Source organism: Peromyscus maniculatus, chromosome 20, assembly GCF_049852395.1.
Source record: "Peromyscus maniculatus bairdii isolate BWxNUB_F1_BW_parent chromosome 20, HU_Pman_BW_mat_3.1, whole genome shotgun sequence".
Lineage (NCBI taxonomy): Eukaryota > Metazoa > Chordata > Mammalia > Rodentia > Cricetidae > Peromyscus > Peromyscus maniculatus.
The window spans coordinates 56,082,060-56,109,139 of NC_134871.1; the positions used below are offsets into that span (position 1 = coordinate 56,082,060).

A 27,080-nucleotide genomic window follows, 5' to 3' on the forward strand; every position below is an offset into this window, starting at 1 on the left:
GGGTCCCATGCTGGCCTCTAAGTGGCATCAGCTAAAGGGTGGGTGGAGAAGTCTGCAGGAAGGATGAACCTGTATGTGTGTGCATGTGTCCTGTGTGTGTTTCTGTGTGTGTGTGTGTGTGTGTGTGTGTGTGTGTGTGTACGCAGGATGCCTGTGGGCTCCTTGCTCTCTAACAAAGGAGGATTTATAACTCAGCCACAGTAGTGGGGATGTGAGACCTCTCAACATGTTCACCATGAAAAACCCGTAGTTATTGATTCCCGCTGCCAGGCTGACTGGAGGAGGAGTTGCGCTCCTGATGTACCAATGCTTACATTTCAATATTTCCCTTAATTACTTAGAAATGACAATGTATGTTGGCTCAGCAATAAATCAGAAGTGATTTAACCAATGTCCTCAGGAACTGAAGTGCACACATCCTGTCGTTTTTATCCCAGCCAATGGGTCATTGCCTCAGAGAGCTCACAGCATCTCCAACACCCAGTGTGTCTGGGAAAAGGTGCAGACTCTGGCTCTGGCCTATTATGGTCTGCTGTCCCAGTGTAGCTGCTCTGGTTGCCTTGGGTAGGCAAGCACTGGCTGGGGCCTGGAGCTCGGATGGTGCTGGGGGCACCTGGAGATAAGGGTGCAGGATGGATGAGACCATGTGGGACAGCAGATGAGAAATGAGATGCCCTGCCAGGAAGTTTGTGGTTTTCTAAGCTGAAAGTCAGCTAACCTGGGTGCCAGTGTCCTGGCTGTCTGTTTCTCTCTCTGCTCATGTGCTCATTGCCAAAGGCCCTTTGTGGTCAACCACCACACATCACAGGGACCTCAGAGCTTGTTGCAAAGAGTGGTCAGTTTCTCCCAAGCTTTGTACAGGTTCTGGGGCCCACTGTAGACTTGCTGGGGGTCAGTAGCTCCCTCTTAGGCTGAGCTCATAATTGCTTAAAGTAACCTAATGGGAGAAGGGAGCCCTAGGCACTGACTAGCTGCTACCTTTATGGTTGGTCTTGAACTGCTCCAGCATTTGTCCAGGGCTGAGGATATAGATTCTTCCTGAGCTGAGAGCATCGCTGCCTGGAAGCTTCATACTCAAGTACACTTGGTGTTGGGAAGTCCCCTCCTCAGGCGGCAACTCCGTGATCATCACTGGAGGACTTCACACTTTTGGGTTTGGGTTTTTTTCATTAGATAATAGTATGTGTGTGTGTGTGTGTGTGTGTGTGTGTGTGTGTGTGTATGTATAAAATTTTCAAATGATTTATTTTTTCTTTTTTATTTATTATTTTCTCATATATTACAACCCAACTGTAGTTCCCCCCTCCACCAAAGCTCCCCCATCCAGATCCCCTCTCCCCCAGATCCACTCCTCCTCCTTTCTCTTGAGAAAAGGGCAGACCTCCCAGGGATATCAACCAAACATGGTGTACCAAGTTGTAATAAGACTGGGCACATCCCCTCATATTAAGGCTGGATGAGGTAATCCAGTGTGAGGAAAAGGGTCCTCAAAGCAGGCAAAAGAGTCAGACAGTCCCTGTTCCCAAAGAGAGGAAATCACATGTATCTCAGGGCGCATCTGGAGCCAAATGAAACCTCATGCAGAATACCCATGCACACTTGGATGCCCTCTACAGACATCCTCTCCCTATTCATGGAGCTAAAGCATCATTACTGCTTGCTCCTTTCGTAAGTATATATTTGGTGCCTACTGTGTGTGCAGCTTCCCTGTGTTCTGTACTAGAGGTGGGAGGGGTCTGCAGCTGTCTACTTGCAAAATTTATGGCAAAATTTTCCTTGCAAGCTCGCTGTCCAGGAAGCAAAATTGCTGTTCGGGAACTGGGACATGGCAATAATGCATTTTAATGGAAACTTAATTAATTTGAAATGATTACTTCATTGTAAGTAGAAGGAAAGAAAAAATCATTGAAAATTGGCAAATGGGAAAGAAATGCTTTTCTATAAGTGCACGGAGAGGCAGTGCAGCTGCGAACATTGCTTAAATAAGAAAACACAAAGCTCAAGTTTGTAAAGTTATTTCCTTAATTTGGAGGGTTGTTTCAACATGTTCTCAAATAAAAAAAAAAAAATGAAAGCCCCAATCTCCGTGGCTTGGGAAAATGAACATGGGAATCGATGGAAGCTTTTTCTTGTTAAAATCTGGTCTTCTCTGGGGAGAGCTGTGCTCCCCAGTGGGTGCAGTTGTGCTCCCCACTGGGTATATGTCTCATTTTTGGTTATTATTGCTATGATGAAACGCTATGACCGAAAGCAAGCTGGGGAGGAAAGGGTTTATTTGGCTTATGTGTCCATATCCATAGTCCATCACTGAAGGAAGCCAGGGCAGGAACTCAAGCAGGGTAGGAACCTGGAGGCAGGAGGTGGTGCAGAGGCCATGGAGGGGTGCTACTTACTACCTTGTTCTTCATGGCTTGCTCATCCTGCTTTCTTATAGAACCCAGGACCACCTGCCTAGGGTGGTACCGCCCACAATGGTCTGGGCCCTCTCCAATCAATCACTAATGGAGAAAATAGTCTGCAGGCTTGTCTACGGCCTGATCTTATGGAGGCCTTTTCTCGTTTGGGGTTTGCTCCTCTCAGATGACTCTAGCCCATGCCAAGGTGACATGAAGTTAGCCGGTACAGTGTGGCTATCCTCCCCTCTGAGTATAACTCTGCTCTCCACTGTGTGTAGCTGTGCTCCCCTCTGGGTGTAGCTGTGCTCCCCTCTGGGTGTAGCTGTGCTCCCCTCTGGGTGTAGCTGTGCTCCCCTCCGGGTGTTGCTGTGCTCCCCTCCGGGTGTTGCTGTGCTCCCCTCTGTGTGTTGCTGTGCTCTCCACTGTGTGTAGCTGTGCTCCCCTCTGGGTGTTGCTGTGCTCCCCTCTGGGTGTAGCTGTGCTCCCCTCTGGGTGTAGCTGTGCTCCCCTCTGGGTGTAGCTGTGCTCCCTCTGGGTGTAGCTGTGCTCCCCTCCGGGTGTTGCTGTGCTCCCCTCCGGGTGTTGCTGTGCTCCCCTCTGGTGTTGCTGTGCTCCCCTCTGTGTGTAGCTGTGCTCCCCTCTGGGTGTTGCTGTGCTCCCCTCTGTGTGTAGCTGTGCTCCCCTCTGTGTGTAGCTGTGCTCCCCTCTGTGTGTAGCTGTGCTCCCCTCTGGGTGTAGCTGTGCTCCCCTCTGGGTGTAGCTGTGCTCCCCTCTGAGTATAACTCTGCTCTCCACTGTGTGTAGCTGTGCTCCCCTCTGGGTGTTGCTGTGCTCCCCTCTGGGTGTGGCTGTGCTCCCCTCTGGGTGTTGCTGTGCTCCCCTCTGGGTGTAGCTGTGCTCCCCTCTGGGTGTAGCTGTGCTCCCCTCTGGGTGTAGCTGTGCTCCCCTCTGGGTGTGGCTGTGCTCCCCTCCGGGTGTTGCTGTGCTCCCCTCCGGGTGTTGCTATGCTCCCCTCTGTGTGTTGCTGTGCTCTCCACTGTGTGTAGCTGTGCTCCCCTCTGGGTGTTGCTGTGCTCCCCTCTGGGTGTAGCTGTGCTCCCCTCTGGGTGTAGCTGTGCTCCCCTCTGGGTGTAGCTGTGCTCCCCTCTGGGTGTAGCTGTGCTCCCTCTGGGTGTAGCTGTGCTCCCCTCCGGGTGTTGCTGTGCTCCCCTCCGGGTGTTGCTGTGCTCCCCTCTGGTGTTGCTGTGCTCCCCTCTGTGTGTAGCTGTGCTCCCCTCTGGGTGTTGCTGTGCTCCCCTCTGTGTGTAGCTGTGCTCCCCTCTGTGTGTAGCTGTGCTCCCCTCTGTGTGTAGCTGTGCTCCCCTCTGGGTGTAGCTGTGCTCCCCTCTGGGTGTAGCTGTGCTCCCCTCTGAGTATAACTCTGCTCTCCACTGTGTGTAGCTGTGCTCCCCTCTGGGTGTTGCTGTGCTCCCCTCTGGGTGTGGCTGTGCTCCCCTCTGGGTGTTGCTGTGCTCCCCTCTGGGTGTAGCTGTGCTCCCCTCTGGGTGTAGCTGTGCTCCCCTCTGGGTGTAGCTGTGCTCCCCTCTGGGTGTGGCTGTGCTCCCCTCTGGGTGTTGCTGTGCTCCCCTCTGGGTGTAGCTGTGCTCCTCACTGGCTGCAGCTGTGCAGTGCACCCATGGCTTCAGAGGTTTATTTTTTATTTATTTATTTAAGGTTTATCCACGTATCTTATGTATATGAATGCTCTGTCTGAATATATGCCTGCACTCCAGAAGAGGACAGATCCCATTATAGATAGTTATGAGACACCATGTGGTTGCTGGGAATTGAACTCAAGACCTCTGGAAGAACAGCCAGTGCTCTTAACCACAGAGCCATCTCTCCAGCCCCTAGAGGTTTATTTCTATGACTTGATCTTGGTTTTCTGAAAAACAGACACCTTGGGCTCTGCAGAAACTCAACTGAGTCACACACCCAGGTAGATGTGACTCTGGCACATGCTGTTTCCATCAGTGATGCTCTGTCATTGCCCTCTGGTTCCAGGCAAGCACAGGAGAGGTCCCAGATGAGAGGAGCGTTGATAGTGACCACAAAGCAGAGGACTTGAGTCTGGTCTTGGCTCTGCTGTGTGTGTGTGTGCGCGCGCGCGCGCACACACACACACACACACACACACATACACACGCTCATGCATGTATGTATGTACATGAGTATGTGTACACATGATTACTTCTGTATGTGCACACCCATATGTGCATACATGTGGAGGCCATGGTGTCTCCACTTCGGGTGTCACTACTCTGTGCTGAATACCTTCATTTCTGAGACAGAGCCTCAACCGTAGGATAGTCTGGAAGGCTTGCAAGCCCCAGGCATCTGCCTGTCTCAGCCTCCTCAGTGCTGTGATTACAAACGTGCTTGGATTTTTTTTTTAAAACATGGATTTGGGGGATCAAACTCAGGTCTTTGTGCTTGTAAGCTAAGCACTTGACCAAGAAGGCACCTCTCCAGCCCTGCACTCCCATGTTGACTTTCTCATTCGGATCAGGTTTGGGCCTGATCTCTAAATTGGAGCAATTCAACTTCAGTTCTAACTCAGTAGCTCATATCCATCCCCTGTGCTCTGTGACACCCACCGCACTTGAAAAGTTCCTGCAGGGGACTTAGAGGTCACAGAGTCTAAAGCCTGCTCTCCCTTGCAGCCGTCCCTGAAAGTGTCCTTTCCTTCCAGTTCTCTTCTGCAGTGTCCAGGAATGTGAGTGGATATTTACTCACCCACTGTGAATATCAAATCTTGATTTGTGTTGTTGGCCAATTTCCATGGTGTAAATTCTTTCACTGGGGGAGACTTGGAGCTGTCACGGTGAAGCCAGGGAGTGCTGAGATGGGCAGAGGCGCACAACTGTTGGTTGTAAGCATGCGCAGCTGGCGCTGGTGTGCTTGCTCACTTCCCCCTGCAGGGCTCCTTCTGGGTGTGGCCTGGGTGTGGCCTGGGTGTGGCCTGTGTTCTAGTTTGCTTCTTGTTTCTGTGACAAAACACTGTGATCCAAACCAACCTGGGGGAGGAAATGGTTCATGTGCCTTACAAGTCATAGTCTGCCATTGAGGGAGGCCCAGGCAGGAACTCAAGGCAGGAACTCAAGGCAGGAACTTAGAGGCAGGACCTGAGGCAGAGACCATGGAGGAACATTGCTTCCTGGGTTGCTTCCCCAGGCTTGCTCATACACCCTTCTTAAATAGCCAAGGTCCAGCTCTGCTCACAGTGGGCTGGGCCCTTTTCTATGTCACCTATCAATCAAGAAAATGACCCACAGACATGCTCACAGGCCAAACTGATAGAGGCCATTCCTCAGGTGAGATTTCCTTAGACAGAATCACTTTGTATGCTCCCTGGGCCAGCCTTTGACCTCTTGGGGTGTGCCACTTTCCCAGGACATTTAGAGCTGGGAGCCTCGGGTGGTTCCCCAGCCATTAGCGGTCCACTGGGGGCTGCATGGATGCAGAAGCTGGCTTCGGCAAGGACACAGACCTCCTCATAGCCTTTCCAGCTGGCTTAGTGTATCACAGCATGGTGGCTAAGTCAGTGGAGGGAGCTGCAGGGGTGGGCCCTTGGACAGTCAGAACCTGCAGAGGCCCGGCTGACCTGGGCATCCCACAAAATCTTGTTACTCTTCTCTTCTGGCCGCAGGTGGACAACATCTTGTTATTGTCCTCTTTTGGTTGCAGGCGAGTGACCACGGCGAACACAAATGCCAGGATGGGGCAGGGCTCCACTTCTTGGTGGGAGAAGAACATGGTCACATTGCTAGAGTGCGTTTGGGGGTGGGACATAGCGCTGTGTGGTCTTAAAAACCTCTCTGCTCCCACTGTCCATCTTTCCAGAAAACTCTTCGGGTGGAAATGCAAACACGTGACCAATGGATGGTGGCACCCCTGACAGGTACAGAATCTTCGAAATTGGGTTATCTGAAACACTTTCCTGAGAGGGGGATTATGTAATCATGCTTTAAAAAAAGTACATCCCATAGCCTTCTTTGGACTTAACAGAAGGGAAAGAACCTGAAATTCGGAGCATCTTTTTGACCACAAGAGATGGATGCTATTGCCAAATGATCGGACACAAGGGAATAAACAGTAAGATATACTCAAATTGGAGTCATCATCTTCTGAAGGGTTAAGCCAGTGAACATTGAGGCCCCTGCTAGCAAATCCAGAGACCCAGCCCTTGTTCCTGCATCCCTGCTCCAATTTTGTGTTGCTCTCATTTTATTTCAGTGATGGATATAGACGGTCCAAGTCAGCCATGGCTCTTCAAGGTGTTTGGTCTTAGGGCTGTGTTAATGTGGATTCAGATTTTTGTGGCTTGCTTCTTTCATTAATTCCTTAGTTCATACATATATTCACCTACACATTCATTCATTCATTCATTTGCTTTTCTAATACTTCAGGTGCCTCTGCTCCCACATTTGTGAGACAGAAATCCTCATAGTCCCACCTGGAGGGTTGTGCAGGCAGAAGTGAGCTGTAACCTGAGCATCTGCATCTTGCTGGGCACAGAGGAGGGACTCCTTGAATGCCAGCACCCACAACTACTGGGGTGGTTAACCTTGACCCTGTGTTAGTCATGCCAGTTCCTGTTATGAGACGTTTCCTGTCATCACATCGGGGGGTGCTGAGGGCCCCTCTCATTCTTCCCAGGTCACAGCATCTGGGGAACACTCTCTCTACCTGGACTGTGGGTGAACTGTGATACTCTTATTTCATCAGCAGCCCTGCTAGCCTCCAGTCCTTTGCCTTTCCCCAGGTCCAGGATTCCTCCCCCAGGGGACCATGTATTGGACTTTCCCATCAGAGCCACCCACCACCACTCTGGCTCCTTCCACGATGGCCACCGCACTAATGGATGCTTATGGCCATGCCCCTTGAAGAGGTCCCATCAGCTACTGTGGTCTTATCGCTGTTTTAAATGGTCTTTATTAAGTGTTTCTAACTAGCTGCCCATAAAATAATGAAAGGGAAAGTGTTCTTATTAAAGAGTTTATTTGGGCTGTAAATGTGGGGCTGCTGATTGTGGCCTATAAGCCATGGAGGGAAGCTCTTTATTACACTGTTTTGATGACAGTGGTGATTAAAACTCACTGTAGTCCTAGAAGGAGGGGCACAGGGAACAGGACTGTCTCGAGGCTACCCACAGACTGGGGATGGTGTCCTGAGATCACCTACTCTGGAGGCAGAACTTTGGTGAAGTGTCAAAGGTGGGAGTGAGTTCCGACTCCAGTCAGGAGGAGCTGCTGCGGCCAGGCTTGGCTGGCTGAGCCTCCCTGGGACGACCAGTAGCTCTTACTTCCAAAGCATGGGATGCAGGCTCCTGCCTGGGTACAACCTGAGGGCCTTGTCAGGATGAATGTGAGCCTCACCTCTGGGAGGTGGGGAGTGGATCCTCCAGGTGTGCCAAGTCAGAGACCAAGAAGGTTCCTGTGTAGGTTCACTTCTCAATTGCAGCGCAGCTTTCCTGAATCCCCCCCAGCATAGATCTCTCAGCCAGGCTCAGTAATGTTGACCATGAGGCCCAAGGGCACACAAAGACCATCAGATAGCAGTGAGTTATCGGCCAAGATCACTTGTTGCCATTGTCGAGTGGATGCCTGAGAGCTGGGGTAGAGGACAGAGGGGTTCACAGAAGGACCGCTGTGAAGCTGGCCTTCACTAAGACCACAGAGAGGCTGGCTTGCCCCCTCTGTCGGTCTGCTTGGGCCATCCTCCCCCCCCCCCCCCCCCCCGGCTGCCGGAGAATGTGGGCGGAAGCCCTCCAGTAGCTGTGCCTGTCTCTGTAACAAGTTTCAATGCAGAGTGACTTGTCTCCCCTCCGCATCTGAGAAGGGCTCCTGAGACCAGGAACGTCTTGGCCTCTTCTCTGACACCATACACGGTGTTTGCTTCAGCTCTTCCTCTCAGAAGTAGTGGGTTCCTATGGTGGTGTGGAGGTTGGGAAGACGGCTTGTCTCATGGGAGTGGAGGTCGGGCTGGCCCTTTGTGGCTAGGGTTGTCATCTGATACATCTAGGCAGCTTTGAGTATGACTCCCTCTATAGTTACTTTTTTTTTCTGTTGCTGTGATAAACCACCACGATCAAAATCAACTTAGAGAAGAAAGAGTTTGTTTTGGCTCATGGGTCCAGAGGGAGAGTTCATAATGCAGGGGAGGTATGGCAGCAGGCAACAGGAAGAAGCTGAGAGATCACCTCTCCAAACACACCCCGACAATGCATGGCAGGGCTGGGGGCAGGATGGAAAGTGAGGCGAGGCATGAACTCTCCAAGCCCATCCCCAGCCATGTGCCTCCTCCAGCAAGGCTCCATCTTCTAAACAGTCCATAACCTCCCCGAACAGCAAGACCAACAGGATACCATGTTCAAACGCCTGAGCCTGTGCGGAACATTTCTCACTCAACTTCCCTCCCTGGCCCTCTTTGCCCATACACAGTGGTGAAGAGCTGGAATACGAATGTCACATGTATCGGTGAAGTCCAGAGCCTCTTGATGGCTTCTTGTCCAGGAGAACTGCCTCTTCCTCCCACATCCTGCCAAAGGAGACAGCTGGCTGTCATTTCCCCGGAGTTGTTCTAATGGAACCAACAAGACATCTTTTTATTCCCTTCAGATTTGTCAGCACTTGATTGAGGCCCCAACCTCTCATGCAGTTTGACAAGTACTGGACTTTTCTCCTATGTTTGCTGGGTCCATTTCCCTGTGAGTTTCTCTGAGCTCAATTTGCTATTCATGGTCTTCAACTTTTCTCTCCTCAGTGACCTTTTTTTCTGCTTGCTTTCTCAGCTCTTAAGACGTGTGTCAACAGAGTCTGGTTGGTTGTAGGCTTGTCTGTTCTCCTTGTACTTCCATCAAGTTTTATCTATCTGTTACTTGGCGCATGTGAATTGGGATTTTTTTTTCTAAAGCTGGATGCACTGAAAATTTTATCAGGGAGTATTCCTCTTTATCCCCAAAGTCTGCTTCATCTAATATCAACATAGTACAAGGGCTTTGAAATCAAACGTACACACACAAACCAAACAACTTAGGTAAGTGTCTGCTGTGTATAGGTATGGTGTGTATGTGGACAGGATGAGCAGCATAGGTGTGCGCTTTTGTCTTCTGTGGCTGCCTCCCTCAGCATAATGGGGTTAGTTTTGTTTTTCCCACTGTGATTTAACATCTGGACCTGGAAGGTTAGTATATTTGCATGATAGTTTCCCTGATGGGTTATGTGGGCCATTGGGTACTTCCTGCCAGCCCCGACTATTCCTCTTTCCTTTATCTCTGCTTGGGGATTGTAATATTTTATTATTTATCTTCTCCCAATAGCCTAAAGTATTTGGACATCTGAATATTCTTTTAATGTTTGCTTAGAATTTACAGCTAAATATTCATTGGTTCTGGACAGTTGAATATCTATGGCCATGTAAGGTCTATTTCCTTGCATAGCACTGTTGTGTTTTAATTTTGTTGTATTGTAAGCCCAAGAAGGCACATTTTACACACACACACACACACACACACACACACACACACACACACACACACTTATTGCTATCTATGTCTTTTCCTGTATCTTCCTATGCTGGTTAATTTTGGTCAACTTGACATAGCTAGAGTCACTTGGGAAGAGAGGACCTCAATTTAGGAATTGCATCTATTATATTGGCCTGTGGGCATGTCTGAGGACCATTTTCATTTTTGTTTTTGTTTTCTAATTCTTAGTTTCCCTTATCTGATTTAGTTTCTAAAATTAAAATATAATTACACAATTTTTCTCCCTCCCTCCAACTCTTTGCATGTCCCTCTTGCTCTCTCCCAAATTCTTGGCCTCTTTTTCTTTAATAGTTATTATACATATACATCATATATATATGCAAAATCTTCTGAGTCCATTTAGTGTTGCTTGTATGTATATAATTTCAGGAATAACCAAGTAAGGGCTCATCCTTGGGAAAGATCAATTCTCTCACTTGAAGTATTCCTTAGTGGCATGTTGTTCTATGTCTAGGGGGTGGGACCCTTGTACGATTTTGTGAAGTATTTTCTTACTTAGTGATTGACGTGGGAGGGTCCAGTCCACTGTGGGTGGTGCCACTTCTGGGCAGGTGATCCTAACTGATAAAAGAGAGCAGGCGAAGTAAGCCATGGAGATCAAGCCAGTAAGCAGCACCTCTCCATGGCCTCTGCATCAGCACCTTCATCCAGGCTCCTGCCCTGTTTGAGTTCCTCCTGTCTTGACTTCCCTCAGTGATGGACTATGACCTGGAAGCATAATGTGAAATGAATCCTTTCCTCCTCCAAGTTGCTTTTGGTCAGGGTGTTTTATTGCAACAACAGAATGTAAGAAAAATCCCCACTTTTCAGCTGGGATTGTTTTTTTTTTCTTTTTTCTTGTGACCTTGTGCTTCCTTTAGCCAGATCTGCTGGTGGTGAATTCTCTTTTGTTTGAATAGAAATGTCTCTAGCCTGAATTTCTTTTAAAATATTTGACTACATTTTCTTTCTTTTTTTAGCGTTCATGTGTTGGGGAGAAACGTGTGCCATGGTGCACATGTGGAGATGAGAGGACACCTTGTGGAGTTGGTTCTCTTCCTTCACCACACAGGTCCTGGGAATTGAACTCAGGTCATCAGACTTGGCGGCAAGCACTTTTGCCTGACGAGCCACCTCACTGGCCCTTAGCCTTAATTTCTAAAGACGATTCACTGGGTGTAGCACTCTTGGTTGGCTTTTATTTTCTCATTAGTGTTTTACAAATATCATTCACTGCACTTTAGATTCTGTTAGGAAGCCATCCTAAAAGCTGTTCTTTGGAGACCACATGTCGTTTTTACTGCTGAAAAATGATCCCTACCTGGGTTGGAGAAACGGCTCTTCAGTCAAGAGCACTGGCTGCTCTCACAGAGAGGACCTGAGTTTGATTCCCAGTACCCACATGGTGGCTCACAACCATCTGTAACTCTAGTTTCAGGAATTCCGATGCCCTCTTCTAACTCTTGTGGGCACCAGGCATGCAAGTGGTACACAGACACACATGCAGGCAGAATACTCATACCCATTAAAATAAAATGAAAACAAAAAAAAAATTAAAACCCTTTTGTATGACTATTAGCAAATTTTTTCTTCTGTAATTCGTCTCAATAGAGATATTTATTTATTTAATCTGAGTTTTCTGGGTTCTTGCTTTTGTGTGTTGATATCTTCAACTCAGCCGAAACTCCTCAGTCCAAATCTTTGATAGCCGCTCTCTCATATTCTTTTGGGACTCCAACCGTGTGTATCTCAAGCCTACTGCTTCTTCTTGTTGCCATGTTGTACCTCTATCCTTCTTTCTTCTGGACATTCCACTTGGACTCACCCTTCATTTCACCAATTCTCTCTTCAGCTATGTCGCGTCTGCTCTGTCACCCTGAAAATTCGAAACTTAGTTTTCCTAAAGACATGTGCTGGTGACTCCAGTCTCCCGAGTTCTCCTGATTTTTCCATGGTGAGATTTCCTGCTCCCTTTGGTCACGTTGTCCCAGTCTTCTGTGCCTTGTTGTGATGTCATTCTAAAGTTATTTGTAGGAGTAAGTGGAGGTCTATCTGGGACTCCATCAACATCTTCTATCAGCCACTTGACAGAACTTGAGCTGATCCCAGGTTCCTCTTGAGTTGATTCCAGGTGTAGGCACGATGGCAGGAGACCTCTGTTCCCTTCTGAGGCTCTTGGTATTTATCTCTTTACTTGCCGGAGCCTTGCTTACCGGCTTGCCTAGATATAAAAGATTCACTGAGTATGAAAGATGCACTGAGCTTCCCAGTTTCTGTTAATTCTTCTCAAAACTACCACACAAGGAGACCTGGCCTCAATATTCCTGCAAGTCCTAGAAAATTTCACTATCTTACCATTTATCCAATGGTTTTTAAGATGCTGTTTCTGACCACATACCCTGGTTGTGTTCAGTGGGAGTCTGGTCACACCTCATGCTCTGTCTTTACTGAAGAGGAAGCAGTGATTTGTGTTGCCTTTTGTGTATGTGTATTTGCTGATGGATGGGCATTTGGTTTCTTGCTTCCCACACTCCTTAGCTTCTGAGATTTGTCTGTCCAACCTAAACCCCAGTGAGAAGGAGGGATGCCAGAGTGGGGGCGGGGACGACAACAGCCCTCTCTCTTCCCTCAGCTGGGCTTCTCTTGTGCAGAATATGCCTTGGTGCAGGACTGAGGGCCAGCCAGAATCACCAAAGCCCCAAATGCTGTGGGAACAGGAGGAGCTTACACAGTCAGGACCCCTGCTTTGTGGGACCTTTAAGAATGCAGACACCCTGATGCTGTGCTACAGAGGCTGAAAAACAGGGCAAGACACAGACGTGTGGGTTTTGGCTTAATTACACAAGAGAATGTCCTAGGGCAGGGAGCAAGCTGGGCATGTGTGTGGGACCAGCCTGTTGGGCTAGGAAGAACAACAGCCCAAGGAATACCAGGATCAAAAACACATGGTGATGAAGGGGTAAAGGGATGCTAGTTCTGGGTGTTAGTGAGAGATGAGCCACCTCAGGTCAGGATGCAGCCAGGTGCCATGTGGGGCAGGAAGAGCCTGGTCTTTGGAGTACCGATACTACAGGACCATGTCCTGTCTTGGGGCTCAAGTTTGGTGAGGCTGCTGTCAATGTTTTCTCCCAGACTTCACAAACTCTGTGAAGTACCACGGAGCACTTAATGAGGAAAATGGCTCACTAGTGACTAGAGCTTTGCTGCACACCAGTCTCTGGTCCTGAAAGGTCCCGAGTTCAGGCAATGGTCAGACATCTGTGCTCTGCCTGGAGATGGAGCAGCTAGTGCATTCAGGAGGAGCGATTGCCAGTTATTTTGGGGACTTGGAGATGTGTCTGGGATTTAACTGCTCAAAACATCTCTGTGTGGCCGAGCCCTAGGCTGAAGCCCTGATCCCTGGATTTCAGCCTTAACAGAGATGCCATCATCTTGTTGTGGGTAGGCATCCACCCTGGGGGTCGAGGGCACATCCCTACTAAGGCCTTCAAGCCTCATCCAGAGCCTTTGGATGAAGGTCTTAGTGGTACCGCTGTCTGGCCTTAGCTTTCAGCTCTGCAGGATAAATGTGGTGCGACTGCTTCAGACCCTTGAAGGAACTAAGAGGCAGAGAAAAAGAACTTCAATTCTTTCTTATCCCCATCCCCCCCCCCCCCCCCCCCCCCGCCCAGCTTTTCTGGGAATCCAACCCAGGGCTTTGGCCATGCTAAGAAAGTGCTCTGCCACCCATCTATAGCCCTAACTAAAGATCTTCTCTCCTGTGTATAGAGTGTGCCCTAAGAAAAATACAGAGGCTTTGGGGGATCCTATGACTTCCTGGATACTCCATCATCCCCCTTCGTGATCAGAGGGACCTGCTAGTGGGCCCCACATATTCTCCACTTGGACCCTTGTCTCTGATCTGCTGTGTGAGCCCAGGCGGCAGTGGCCCTGCCTCAATGAGTCTGTTCAATGTGAGGAGAAAGGCCAGGCCGGTCTTGGTCACCCTTCCTGCCTCTGCCATTGGCAGCATGACTCATCAGCTCTTCTCATCCAGGCTCAGCACTGAAAAAAAAATTCAAACATTTTTGTCTGGCCCAGCTCTTTGCAGGTCTAAGCCCAGGGCTTTGCTCAGCTGATGGTTTTTTTTTTTTTTTTTTTTTCCATCTCTGTTATCAAGGGGAGAAAGAAGGGCCATTGTGGTATACTTGCCATGGAGGCTGGGCAGTTGCTGAGTGGTTGAGCCTGGCTTCCACCTGAGGTCCCCAAGGGCAGATGTTCCAGGGGTGGCAGTGTCTTCCTCATGACTTTTGCTTGGCTCAGGGCTGCTGGTCTGGTGACACCTTCAAGGGGTGCTGGGTATAGCATATGGAAAGATCTAGGGGATCTAGGAAGAGTCTGGTATTTGGGCCTCCATGCTTAGGCCATTTCTTAAGGCTGTTTGGTTTAAAGATAAATGACATAGTGAATGCCAGTGTTGTCAACAGAATATGGCCCTGGAGATGGCCATGCCCTCAGCCTGGAGCCTAAGAATCTGCCAGGCAAGGTGGCAATAAGAATGAGGATTGTCAGCCGGGCGGTGGTGGCACATGCCTTTAATCCCAGCACTCAGGAGACAGGCAGATCTCTGTGAGTTCGAGGCCAGCCTGGTCTACAGAGCAAGTTCCAGGAAAGGCACAAAGCTACACAGAGAAACCCTGTCTTGAAAAACCAAAAGAAAAAAAAAAAAAAGGAATGAGGATTGTCAATAAATCGAGGTTACCCCCACTTTGATATGGGGGCACTGTCCTGGATTAGCCAAGTTGGTCCAGTGTCTGAGGGTTCTACAAAAGGAAGGTGGGAGCGGTCAGCCTCAGGGAGAGGTGAGGGAAGGACCCAGCCTGTCCATTTGTAAATTGGAAGGGGCAGCAAGCTAAGGAATGTGAACATCCAAAAAAGCTAAAAAAGGCAGAGAAGGGGCTCTAGGATTTGGGAGGGACGTGAAAGGGACCATCTCAGTGCCCGCCCTGAGTTTTGCACCAGGACACCCATGCCAAGACTCTGACCTCTTGACCAGAAGGCAATAGTTGAGAGGGGATGGAATGGGCAGAACACTGTGCATTCTGTGTTGTAGACAAGAATCTGCACATGCATGTTATTGGATATTGTAGCTGTGAGATAACATACTGTTAATGTTTTCTGGATGACTTCACTCTGTAGCCTGATGTTCCTGGAGGAACATGACATTGATGCTGGTGGACATCACCTAGACTAGGTGTTTCCAGGTACCCGAGCTCAGGTTTCAAGAGACCTAGGGAAGAGAGTGCAAGGGGAGATAACCAGGGGCTCTGAAGTATGACTGAACACCTGAGTCGAGGGGCAAGCTCAGACTCCAGATGGATGGCCTGTTTCCCTTCGCTATAAAGCAGTGCTTTTCCACCTTCCTAATGCTGTGACCCTTTAATACAGTTACTCATGTGGTGCTGACCCCCAACCGTAAAATCATTTCATTTCTATATTGTAACTGTAATTTTGCTGTTATGAATCATGATGTAAATATCTGGTATACGACCCCTGTGGGGCTTGTGACCCACGAGTTGAAAACTGCTGCAAAGCCTGCCAGTGAGAGACTGAGATGAGAGACAGCTGGCGTTAATGCGCTGCCTTCTCAGATTATTACAGGTTTTCTGGGTAAAGCTCATCTTAAAGATTCAGTTCCTGGGTCAGTAAGATGACCCGGTAAGTACCATGTCCACCAAGTTTGATTCCTGGTGCTCACATGGTGGGTGGAGAAAACCAGCTTCCAAAACTTGTCCTCTGACTTCCACAAGTACATAACAGTATATACAACCCCTCCTCTCCACAGTAAACAAACAAACAAACAAATAAACAAATACAATTTAAAAAGTGTCAGTTCTGGTCTCTGCTCATTGGTGTTTTTTGGTGAGAGGAAATAAGACTCCGGTATCCTGACTGTATAATCTCTGAAGCCCCAGGGAATGAGGGTGGAAAGTGTGGCTCAGGGGCTCCTGAGGAGTCAGCCCTCTGTGTACTGAATGTTTCCAGCCCTGGTAGCAGCAGGGTTTCAGGGCAGGGATGGTAAATTGTAAGCTTATCTTAGTGAGGAGACTCCCAGCGCGCAGCTACAAGGGTTCTATGGAGACTAACCATTCTTAGGAGGAAGGAAAACATCATCTCTCAGTTCCCAGGCCCTACTGAGTGGAGCCTTCATCCATCTTGGCCTTCATCCTCACCTCACCCCTATGCTGTATGGTCTCACAGCAGCACTCACAGAGCTAACCTTGGTCCCACCTGCCTCAGGGCCTTTGTGTGCTCAGCTTTTTCTTTTCCAGCTTTGTTTCTCAAGAGCTGCATCTTTCTTACCTCCGAAGGTGTCACCCCCATACGTCCTTCTGGAGCCCTGTCAACTTGCAATTTGTTTTCAGAGACATCTCTGGCTGGCTTTGCTTCTCCTGGACTGCATAGTCACAGGCACATGGGCCTGTGCATCTTGCCAGGGCAGTGATGACATCAGGTAGCCATGACCATGGCACACCAAGCTCCCTGGGTGCCAGGCTGCCCAAGGTTCTGTGGGGGACATTTTTTGTTGTTGTTTTTCAGACAGGGTTTCTCCGTGTAGTTTTGGAGCCTGTCCTGGATCTCGCTCTGTAGACCAGGCTGGCCTCGAACTCATAGAGATCTGCCTGGCTCTGCCTCCTGAGTGCTGAGATTAAAGGTGTGCGCCACCACTGCCTGACTGTGGGGAACTTCTATATTGCATCTGAGCTTCCCACCCCCAGCAGATACTCTGAGAGTCTCCAGGGCTGCAGAAAAGGAAACTGACAGCAACTTAGCAACTTGTGATTCTGTGGCTAGTCAGCACCCCGTGAGTGTCGAGACAGCTGTGGGGGGCGGGGGCATGGCTTCCCCTTCACTGCTGCAGCCGGGCAGATCTGATGTCAGTGGATGGAGGAGTGGTCATTTGCTGAGGTGTACTGGCCTCAGGTCCAGAGCTTGGCAGGTACAGGGCTCATGGTTGGCTTGCTGGAAGGATTTAGATCATTCCAACACGGCAGGATGCTACAAGCTCACCATTGAGCTGTAGACTGCTCAGCTTGTCCCCAGTGCAGCCCCGGGCTCAAGACCCACCCCAGAAGGGGCTTTGCTGTTCTTGCCAGAGCTCACAGGCTGGGGTTCTGTGGGCTTACAGACTCTGCACTCCACTCCCCACCTGCCGACTGTTGCCTTCCCTGTTCAACCGCCTCTCCCTTTCCATGGCTTTTGTATAGCACACTTGAAAAAAATATGTGTTTTTTATTGATAATTTATAATTTAATTATAATAAAATTGAATATTTTATCAATTCTTTGAGATTTTATATGTGCATATGATGTATTTTGATCATATCCCTCCCTCTACTTCTACCCCTAACTCTTTCTGGATCCACCCCTGTCTTATCTCTCTCCCTCTCTCTTTTTTTTTTGTCTCATAATGCATTGAGTCCTGTTTGTGCTTCCCATATACTCATGGGTGTAAGGCTCTCCATCAGAGCATGGAGCATGGTTAACCTACCAAAGGCCACACCCTTTAAGACAATGGACTCTCCCTCTTCCTGCAGCCACTAACTTGATGGTCAACAGTTCCTCAGGTAGGGATGGGGCCTTCTGAGGTCCCTCCCTTCCAGCTGGAATATTGACTAGCTTGCTCTTGTTCTGGTCTTGTGCAGGCAGCCACATCTAAGAAGCGGTTTTTGCTTTCTTCTGTTCAGTTTTTGTTGCCGTTGTTTGCAGGGCTGGGAAGGGGACCTAGGGCTTTGGACATGCTAAGTGAGTGAACTGTTTCCCTGGCCTCACAGCACCCTTCTTAGTTATTTTCCTTGTCACAGGCTGGATGGGCTTCATAGGTGATGCACAATGTGTGCCTTCCTGCTCTGCTTCCTCGCTACACCTCTCCCACCGTCTCCTCTTTGCTTGCATCTTCCTTTCCTTCCCTCTTCTTTCTTCTTTGTCTTACCTTGCTTGGTGTAAGAGCCACTCTCAACCGTCACAGACATAGGCATGGCTGGGATCACTTCCTGGGCTCCCACATCTGGAGCTGGGAGGGTACTACTTCTCTCTGCAGCATCCCAGTGCTTCCTTCTTCCTTTACCACTTATCCTTTGGTCTGGCTGAGGCCATCCTTGTTTGACATGATTTCAGGGTCCTGTGCATTCCCTGGGCAAAGCTCCTGATTGTACTTTACAAATATATGAAATACAGAGCCTGGGAACATCGAGGTGTGCTGTTGGGTATGAGCCCCCATCCTATGGTCTGTCCCGGGGGCTTTCCTGTTATTTGCATGTACACAGGCAACACTCTGAGTGATGGCTATCATCAGAGCTCTGAAAATACTATTTGAGCTTTGAAGACATGCTTTTTTTCCTCTGGAGTTGATTTAGAACATCAGGACATCAGGATTAACTGGACTTGAGCAGCCATAGGAGGGTGAGGGCCTTTTCAGCCCCAGCAGTCCTCAGCTGTCCTGCCTGCTGAGCACTGCATGGGGCATCAGTTCGTTTTGCTAACCATGACTAATTTCCTGCAGTGGCATTGCCCCATGAGGCAGCATACTCCTCACCACTGCCTCCTGCAGGGTTATTGACAAGGCATGCTCTGTTTTCTTGGCCTTGGGTCCTCCCCAACAAGACACCATGGGGCTGCACAGAGACATACAGGGAGTGGTGATGACCCCATGCTTGTTATTCAAAGGCAAGCTGAGAGCTTCGATCCCATGCTCCCTGTAAAGTCCATCTGAGCAGCAATTCCAATTCTGTTTGCCAGCATGTCTCACCATCATCTGTCCCCAAGTGCTACCCAAACTCTTTTTTTAAAAAATCATGTTCCATCTACTCCTTCTCTACCATTCTGGGGTGGGGGATGAAGTGGTTAGGGAAAGAGACAGAGGACCAAGGAACCTCAGATGTGCTGCTGAGAGGCTGGCTTCAGGCCTTAGTGAGTGCCAGGTAAGACATTGTGACTCATGTCATGGCCAAATGCAAGGCTATATAGACACATAGCTGGACAGGAACATGGACAGAAAGGTGACAGAGTCAAGGTTCCAGCTCATTGCTCTCTCTTTGACTGAGGCACAACTTTCCTTTCAGTGTGTTGGTTACCATGGGGTGGGGCTGCTTTAAGGGTATCAAGGTATTCCTTCTATTCATGAATATAGGACTTCCTACCTCCATATAGGGATCCCTTACTCTATCTGGAACTGTCCTACCTGATACACTGTGGCTTTTGGCTTTTGTCAAGTCTGATGTGGACATGTTAGGTAGGGATTGGGCTCTGGGTCAGGTTCCAGAAGGCTCCCTGGGGGTGGGATGCAGTGTTTGCAAATCCCATGTCCCTGCCTCAGTGGGATTTCTATGGAGATAAGCTGAAGCCAAGCCCCATTTGTTGTGTGAGGCAGGATCAGGAGACATGGAGGATGGAGCAGGGAGGGAAGGTTATAATCAGACTGTTTCGTCAGGACTGTCAACTCCCCAATAATGACATGGAGACTTACTATTAATTATGAAAGCTTGGCTGATAGCTTAGGCTTGTTTCCAACTACCTCTGATAACTTAAATTAACCCATTTCCATTAGTTTACTTTCTACCTTGTGGCTTTATTACCTCATCTCCATATTGCCTATCCTGCTTGCTTTGCATGTCTTGGTGTCTCCACCATCTTTTCCCCAACATCCTCTCTGCTCCAAAAATCCTGCCTAGCTATTGGCCATTCAGCTTTTTATTAAACCAATCAGAGTGACATATCTTCACAGTGTACAAAAAGATTATTCCACAGCAAAGGGCTCTAAGCCTTAATCATCCAGGGCAGTGTGTCACCCAAAGCCACTTAATCTTGGACTGCTAGTGGTTCACACTGAAATGAGCCTGTCTCCAGGTCTCTTTGACTCCTGGGAGACTTTGGAATGGCCTTGAACCCAGCTGGCTCTGAGTCAAAAGTCATCAGTCAGTCCTGGGTCCCAGAGACACAGAGTCTGCCTTTTCAGGGTGATTCTGAAAAGTTGGAGTGATTGCTGTCTCTGCCCTTCAGCCCATGCTTGTCCCATGCTAACAAGCATGATGAGCAAGTAGATTTTGGTTTGGTGGTGCAGATCCACTGGAGCTGGTCTCTTCCTTCCCACACAAGCCCTTTTCGGTCCTGGTGATATCTTGGTGACTCTTCTAAACTGCTCCTGCATGCGGGTTGGAATTTCTATGGCTTCTCTGTGCTTTGGTTCCTCAGGTGTTTGGGAGCCGGGGCTCCCAGTGTAGTTGCCTCTGTGTGCTATATGGGACCTGGGATGTTTATAGCATGGACTTAGCTCATCACCAACAGCACTGCAGTGAATGCTTTCTCCCCACAAAGCTCACCATCCCCATTCTTCCTCTGCTTCTTAACTCCCTCTACTTGGTTAGGTCTGTCTGGGAGCAGCTCTAGACATCAGTTGGGGCATTGCAGCCTCAGCTTGCTCTTAGCAGGACTTTACTTAGATTCTGATGGCCACAAACACAGGATTGGCTCACCAAAGAGATTATGTCATTGCTCCCTACTCCATTCCCATGCTCAGTCTGCCATCTCCTTTCTTCAACTCCATCCCCCATTGGGTAGTTTGAACTTGGGACTTGGGTATCCCTCTTACTGATCTGCTTGGATACTATGAGTTCTAGAAGCTTGTCTATAGTTTGTATAGAACAGAGTCAAATTGTGTGTGTGTGTGTGTGTGTGTGTGTGTGTGTGTGCAGTACTCTCGGAGGCCAGGGGGCATCAGATCAGATTCTTTGGATCCACAGGCTATTAAAAGCTAGTCTCCATAGGTGCTGGGAACCAAAATCTGCTCCCCCAGGAGAGCAGCAAGCTCTCTTAATCACTGAAACAAGATCTCTAGTCTCTGGCCTTTCCTGTTTGAAAAGTCAGAAAACAGGGTTGGGGATTTAGCTCAGTGGTAGAGTGCTTGCCTAGCAAGCGCAAGACCCTGGGTTCGATCCTCAGCTCAAAAAAAAAAAGTATTCCTTTGAAAAGTCAGAAAACATTAACTCCAAGTACCAACTGTTCTCTGTGAACCTCAGTTTGTTATCTTTAAGATGACAATAAGAATTGCTAGCCTAGGAAATGGTGGTGAGGACCACACTTAAAACACCCCCAAGAGGCTTGCAGAAGAGAGAGTGGGTCATGCTTCTAAAGGGGCAAACAGTGTTGCTACTGTCACTCACTGGGGATAGTATTGTGACTTACAGTCAGTACAATCAAGTGAATTGACACAGACTGTTCCCTCTTGCTTCAAACATGCAGAAATTATGGACACTCTATAATGGAAAGACATAGTAGACCTTGGAAGCAGTGGAAAGCGTCATTTATCAGAAGTGGGTGGGGCCCTGAGCTGGTTAGTTTTTTGTCACCTTGAGTGATTGAGTTAGAGTCATCTGTGAAGAGGGAGCCTCAGTTGAGAAAAGTACCCCCACTAGATTGGCCTGTAGGCAAGTCTATGGGACATTTTCTTGATTAATGATTGATGTGGAAGGACTCAGTTCACTGTGGGTGGTGCCATCCCTGGGCAAGTGTCCTGATACTATAAGAAATGGCTTCTGCTTCAGTTCCTGCCTCCAGGTTCCTGCCTTGAGTTCCTGCCCTGACTTCCTTCAGTGATGGACTATGATTGGGGGCATGTAAAGCTAAGTAACTCTTTCTTTTCCAAGTTGCTTTTGGTCATGGTCTTTTCACAACAGTAGAAACCTAGATGGAATAGGCCCTAGACTCAAGTCAGTAGTGTGAGTTTTGAAGCAAGATCACATTCAGGGAGAAGTCTCCTGGCTGCAAAAGTGGGAGGAGCTACAATGGTTATCCCTTTGTAAGTTTGGTCTGACAAAAGCTGTTGCTTCAGTCAGGGGCCTCCATCTCTTTGCTGCCTTCTGCTTTGGGTTTCTGATTTTAGTATTTAACCCATGACATATTAGTCTATATACTTGCCAGAGTGTATAATCAAAGTCATTTGGTCCTGGTAGACAAGTATACCACATTACGGCTATATTATGTCTTCATCTCCCAGGATGCCTGGAATTTCCACAAAAGAGGCATTGAGAGAGCCCACTGCACTGATGATGATGACGATGATGATGATGATGATGATGATGATAATGGCAGAGTTATCTGAAATCTTCAGAATGACCACAAAGTGTTACAACGAATCAAAGGGATCATCCTGCTCATGGATGGAAGTGCATGGTGAAGAAGATGTCAGGTTGAACCAGAGGGAAATACAGGATTATAAAATGTCATGAAAACAAGAGTTTATTGCTCCATTACTGTTCCTAAGGTGGGTATTCACTCAAAGCACAGAAGCATTTCCACTTCCAGTCTTAGGAAATGAGTTGGGGAGGATGAGGAAACTCAGCTTCTCTCCTCTGTGGACTCATCATCCATTCAGGAAGTGGGGTCTCAAAGTCAAAGCAGCAGGGAGCATTTGTTCCTGTCTTTCACAAGCAGGTTCCTGGCCAGTAATCAATTCCAACACTCCCTGGAACAGAACACACCCTTACTTGCTAGGCTTGGAGCAGGCGATGGGAGGATTCAGTTGTAGTTGAAGACTACATAGTTATAATTATAATTTTCCTTGGTTATGATAAAAGACAAATTAGATATGAAACTTTAGACTCACAAATATAGGATAGTGATATTTTCTTTAATTTTACAAAAAGACTAGATATTGTTACTGTAATTCTTGCTTGATAACTGTTCTATTATATGTAATTTTACTATGTTAAAGTTAAAACCTTCCTTTTTGATTAGACAGAAAAAGGGAAGTGCTGTGGAATGTCATTCTGTATGCTATGAATGTGTGTTGCTCTAATTGGTTGATAAAACACCAATTGACCAGTAGCCAGTAGGAATTATAGGCAGGATAAGCAGATAAGGAGAAGTCTGAGAAGAGGAAGGCTGAGTCAGGAGTTGCCAGCCAGACACAGAGGAAGCAAGATGATAAGACAGAACTGTGAAAAGGTACCAAGTCACATGGCTAAACATAAATAAGAATTTTGGGTTAATTTAAGTGTAAGAGCTAGTCAGTAATAAGTCTGAGCTAATGGCCAAGCAGTTATAATTAATATAAGCCTCTGCGTGTTTATTTGGAACTGAGTGGCTGTGAACTGGGTGGGACACAGGAAAATATCAGTTGCACTCAGTAAACATCTACTGTGTGTAGGGCTGACCCAGATATACAGCTTCAGAGCAGGTGTCTCTCATCCCCAGACAAACTGGCATCTCAACGGCAGTGGTGAAACATTTAATGTTGGACCATTGTGTCCCCAGAAAGTCGTAATGGAGCCATGAGGGTACCATTGATGGCCAGCTTCACTCAGACTTACTTTGGGTATAACATCCCCATTCTGGTTAGTCTAGTAAAAATCTGAATATCAACCGATTTAGTGATTAACTTACTAACATTTAGCAGTGGCTAAGGGCTTTAATTTTGGGGTTAGGAGTCTGTTGCTCTATCTGGACTCTTTCTCTACCACTACTGCCTCTGTTATCCCTGGCACTTGGACATGGCATCCTTCCCATGTGGTCATCTGAGTCACTATCAGTGTGTAATGTTTGTGGCTAAGGGCATGTTCTAGGACAAACATTTAAGGCCAGCAGCAGGTCCTAGTGGTGTCTAGGGGCTCCAGGATTACCATGCCATTTGTCATCAAACTCCTCCAACCCAGTGGCTGGTGCAGTGACATCCATCAAGCAAATTGATCAGGCTTCAGAGAACAGGTCAGGAATGTTCTCTGGCATGGCAATTGGTGGACTTAATTGTAATTAATGACTAAGAATCCCTTTAAGAATTCATAACTAATTTAAAGAGACATGTAAGGATGCAAAATAGGCCCAGCCATCTTTAAATGCTTCATGTGTAACACATAATTACAGCAAGTGTCTTTCCTCTGACATGTGAAGGGATGATTGAAAGCTGCTCTGTAAATATCTCACCCCTCCCCCCATTGAGAGAGTGAAGAGATATGATTCACTAGGACACAAGCAGATAAAGTTCCAGTCACCCAGGGGCTGGTCCTTCTATTGCCAGAGAGATAGCTTTGGGTTGGAGGACTGGGATGAAGAGGAAGGGTTGTATCCAAAGTGGAAGGGTTGTATTACACTGGGTACCTTATTATAAAAAGGAAGGGTAGAGGAAGAAAGGGTTTTGGTGACACTCAAAACACTTTGCCAACAACAAGTGTACACATACAGAATATGGATAATGAAGACCATATTCTGTGCCTTGTGGGTGAGGGAGGACCACAAATCCCTTGATAACCTCTCTTCTCACGAGTCCCAATGGTCTCTGTGATCTTCACACTGAAGCTTTTGGGTATAGTCCTTAACCGACTGATAATTTCCACTCACTGTGGTTTGAATGTTGGCTTTGGTCCTGAGCTCCTACACTGGAAGCAGGTACAGTTTACCCACATGGGAAGGAATCAAGGCATGGCTCATAGCCCCTCTGAGACTCTGCCCACTGGCACAACTTGCCAGTCAGACAGTGCATAGTCTCCAAAGAACATCATCTGGTCTATGTGCAGCCATGTTCACTGATCACAGGGGCCACTACTGTTTTCCTGGCCCAGACCACAGACTGATAAGTAAAGACAAGATAGTGAGTAGCTTGAGTCAGGAGCTGTTGGGTGGTGCTTTAATTTTTCTTTCTTCTTTCATTTTTTTTTTTTTGAGACAGGGTTTCAAAAAACCCTATGTAGTTTTGGTGCGTGTCCTGGATCTCACTCTGTAGACCAGGCTGGCCTCAAACTCACAGAGATCTGCCTGGCTCCGCCTCCCGAGTGCTGGGATTAAAGGCATGCGCCACCACTGCCCGGTGGGTAGTGGTTTCTTACACAAGATCAGATGAACAGAAAAATTATGAGATGAGCTGTGTAGGCACATTTCTTTACTCAACTGCATGGGTTCATGGTCAAGCAAAAATAAACAAATAGTGCTTATTTACTTAATAAGGAAAGATCCATGTTTTAACCAAGATCACAGTTTGAAAGCAGTGCTGAAAGCTCCCCAGTGATTGGCAAAATGATAGCTCAGGTGAGCCACAGGGGATGAAGCTGCATACTCCTTGGGTACCCCCAGAGCTTTGAGAGAGGCTAGTCCCTGCCACATCTAATAGAATAGGCTTGGCTGTGCATCCCAATCTACCCACTGAGAGACCAGTATTGGTGAAAAGCAGAAAGAGATTGATCAGCATGGCACAGTGGGTGCAGTGATCCCAAGTCCACCTTTGGGATGCTGACCTGGCCTTTAGACTTAAGTAGAAGAACTGGGGAGGACATAATCAAGTATTCCTAGGTATGTTGGGGTCTAGTTGATAACTGTCTCTATATTATTTTTATAGTGTGGTCCAAGAGTTCTTAATGAATGAGTGGACAAAGTAGATCTCAGGAAATGTCTCCTGTTCTATGGTTGGAAAATTGCCCTTGTTTGGAGGGGTGGTCTGTTGGCTCAGGTTCCCTGATGCTTGTGGGTAGTTTCAGTTTTACTGTAGAGATGTTTATCCACCAGTCTTGTTATTTGTTCCTGGATCCTAAAGTGGCTGCAGGTTCAGGACAATGAGCAGGGCACCTTTCATGGGTCTGGAACACAATGTTTTAAAAGCTGGCAGTAGTAACCTAAAGGAGACAGATGAAACCTGAAGAAAGGGATCCTGGGCTTCTATTCTACTTTTAGTTGCCTTTGGGCCAAAATGAGGAATTGATGCTTTTTAGCAATCATGGTTTCTAAGTGTCTCTGACAAGGGCTATGCAAGCCAGACACCTGCTGTGGGAGCCTCAGTGACTGCACAGGGTCTCCAGGTGTTCCAGTTAGGGTTTCTGTTGCTGTGATAAAACCCCATGACAAAAAGCAAGTTGGGAGTTTATTGGCTTATGCTTCCTCTCATCACCTATCATTGAAGGAATTCAGGGCAGAAACTCAAACATGGCAGGAACCTGAAGCTAGGAGCTCATGCAGAGGCCATGAAGGAGTGCTGCCTACTGACTTGCCTATAGCCTGACCTTATGGAGGCATTTTTGGAGTTGATTGTTTTTATACTTTTTGCTTTTTACTCTTTGTGGGGTCTACCACCCAGCTCCCAAATAAATACATGGAGTCTTATTTTTTCTTATGAATGCCCAGCCTTAACCTGGCTTGTTTCTAGCCATCTTTTCTTAACTTAATTATCCTGTCTACCTTTTTATTGGAATTTTCTCAGGGGCCTGCCCTGAGAAGAACCCCCCCCCCCAGAGTCCTGGGGAAGACACTACATCCAGCAGGGAGTTATCTTAGGGAAAAGAATCTATGTGCATCATGCTATTTCGTCCATTTACTTTATTTCTCTAAGACAAAATTCTATCTCTACAACTTCAGCTTTGTCCTCACATTCAGCTTCTCTTTGTACCTACTTTTCCTGTCCTCTCATAGTCCTAACTAAGCTCCTGTGCTTTCAATCTTATCTTTGTCCTCTATTTCTTTACCCTTCATCTTTCCTTTTTTGCTCCTTTCCTCGGCCTGAGCCAGTCTTCCTTACCATCTATAGAAACTCTGCCTTATTCTCTTCTCTCTGGCCATGCTGCTCTGCCTGGACCAGGAATTCTGCTCCAGTCTTTACTGCACCTGGTTATGCAAAAAGCCCTATTGTCTTGAGTCAATCGCTTTGCAATGCTACTAGGCCTGAGGGAAAGGAATAGTCTGAGCTTCATTTGCACAAGGAACAAAGCTATGCATCTACAGTCTGCCTGTCTCCTAGGCTCTTTATTTATTCTCTCTGCCTGCCAGCCTCACCTATCCTTTCTCCTGTCTTGCTATTGGCCATTCAGACCAATCAGGTGTTTTAGACAGACAAAGTAACACAGCTTCATAGAGTTAAACAAATGTAACATAAAAGAATGCAACACATCTTTGCATCATTAAACAAATGTAACACATCTTCAACTAATATTCCACAACACATTTTCTCAACTGAGGCTCCCTTCTCTCTGATGATTCTAGCTCAGGTCAAATTGACATAAAACTATCTAGCATCCCGGGGAAGACTGGAAGACACAATAGAAAGGGAGCTAGAGTTGCTGGGAGACGGTATGTGGGGGGGGGGGGACGGGGGGACGGACGGACGAC

The 27,080-nt window shown here is 47.7% G+C and overlaps 1 long non-coding RNA gene across 2 annotated transcripts in view; it reads left to right on the forward strand.

Moving 5' to 3' along the window:
* The window catches only part of LOC121824388 (uncharacterized), a 116,068-nt gene that overhangs the window by 14,994 nt on the left and 73,994 nt on the right, over positions 1 to 27,080 (forward strand). For both annotated transcript variants that reach the window (XR_013046542.1, XR_006066272.2), the window contains exon 2: positions 21,994 to 22,260. This is a non-coding gene — a long non-coding RNA (uncharacterized LOC121824388). The remainder of the gene's footprint in view (positions 1 to 21,993; positions 22,261 to 27,080) is intronic.